This window comes from Durio zibethinus, chromosome 25, assembly GCF_047325235.1.
Source record: "Durio zibethinus cultivar Kanyao isolate XHJ-2024 chromosome 25, ASM4732523v1, whole genome shotgun sequence".
Classification (NCBI taxonomy): domain Eukaryota; kingdom Viridiplantae; phylum Streptophyta; class Magnoliopsida; order Malvales; family Malvaceae; genus Durio; species Durio zibethinus.
In genome coordinates this window covers 493,122-494,932 of record NC_143186.1, presented here as the reverse complement: position 1 = coordinate 494,932, position 1,811 = coordinate 493,122, and the positions used below count along the sequence as shown (strand labels likewise).

At 31.6% G+C, this 1,811-nt stretch overlaps 1 non-coding gene across 1 annotated transcript; it reads left to right on the top strand.

The window, feature by feature from the left end:
• The first annotated feature begins 486 nt into the window (after positions 1–486).
• On the top strand, positions 487–593 carry LOC149511425 (small nucleolar RNA R71). The gene has a single exon (XR_016333913.1). It is a non-coding gene; the product is annotated as a small nucleolar RNA R71 (small nucleolar RNA).
• The last annotated feature ends 1,218 nt before the right edge of the window (positions 594–1,811 follow it).

The window sequence follows — 1,811 nt, the reverse complement described above, 5'->3', positions numbered from 1 at the left end:
GTTGGCTTAGTGGTTTGGTTTGTTCCAAGAAAAGTTTGGGTGGTTTCACCAACCAAGATTGTAGTTATTACTATAAGGATTGTTGCTTTGTTTGTTTAGTTGGATGTATTGGACTGGTTTTACCCTATATTGTCATTTTTTTAAGGAATAAGGTCTTTCACATATGTCACAAGATACAAAAGGCTTTGTATGCCATTAACAGGGTTGGCTTCTGATTGGTTCCTTAGGGCTTTAATCTTTTTTATAAGTGCAGCTAATTGGGAGTTAATAGAAGTAATATCATCAACTTCAAATAAACTAGTATACTTTTTGTAAACTTTTCTTTCCATGACCCATTGGTAATTATTGGCAGCAATTTTTTCTATTAGCTCATTAGCCTTCTTAAGAGTTTTACTCATTATAGCCCCTCTCGTAGCTGAATCGAATGTGGTTTTTATGGGTGGTGTAAGACCATTGTAAAATATCTAAACATGAAGCTATTGGGGTAAACCATGATGTGGGCATTTTCTTAGCAATTCCTTGAATCTCTCCCATCCATTAAATAAAGTTTCACCATCAGCTTGCAAAAAAGTGGTGATCTCATTCTTTAGCTTTGTAGTCTTTGATAGTGGGAAAATTTTGGCTAAGAATTTCTAAACCAAATCATCCCATGTTGTAATTGAGTCAGGTGGTAAAGAAGACAACTAACTTTTCGCTTTGTCCCTGAGAGAAAAATGGAACAAACCTAGTTTTACAGCTTCATCAGAAACACCATTGTAATGAAAAGTGTCACATAATTCAAGAAAATTAGAATGATGGAGATTTAAATCATCGTTTGGTAATCCTCCAAATTGCACAAAAGTTTGGACCATTTGTATAATTGAAGGCTTTATCTTAAAGTTATTGGATTAAATAGCTGACATTTTAATGGATGGTTGAAAACCATTTGCATTGGGAACTGCATAGTCCCTTAGAGTACTTTGCCATTCATAATTTGCATTTGCCATTGGAGTAGGTGCTGCTGGTGTTGATTACTTTTTTCTTCTTCTTCTAAAGGTTGTCTTTATCTCCTAATCAACAAGAGCTAAGTCAACATTTTTGGAGCTACATATACAAACAAGAAAAGATAAAAGAAATTCAAAAGAAAAGTAAATAAACAAAAACAAAAAAGGTTTAGATTATAAAAACTTAGGAATTCTTTATTGATATAGTGAACATCACTATAATCCTCAGCAATGGCACAAAAAACTTGATTGTCACTTTTCACATAAAGCTTACAAATCTATAGATCAAGTAATAAAGTTGAGTATTCCAAGTATCATCTTCTCAAGGATTGTAGAATATAATGTTATGTTGCTCATAATTACTAAAAGCGAAAGGCCGAGATCTTATATCTAAACAAATGAATATTTAGGGTTTTAGGGTTACATGAATCAAGAATGAGTGAAGGCAATGTATGGCAGGGTTCCTAATTTCACCAATTGTCACTTGTGAAGTAAGAGATTAATGCCAACAACTAATCCTAAAGCAAATAATTAAAAGATTTCAAAATAAAAGAATTAAAGATTGTAAACAAGAAATCCTTAAGAATGTCAAATTGCTTTAAAGTAAATAAATATTGCATGAAAGAATTTAAAGAACAAAAAAGTTGAGTGTAGTTGAATCTTGCAAAGAAAGTAAAGAAACCTGGATCTTAAAAGCAAAAGATTGCTTGTGTCGAAAAGTAAATAAAACAAGAAACAAGATTTGCAAACTTTGAAGAAAAAAAAAAAATCTTTGAATGAACTACTTCTTGATTGAAAATGTTTTAAAGAATAAAGCTTAGTTATTGG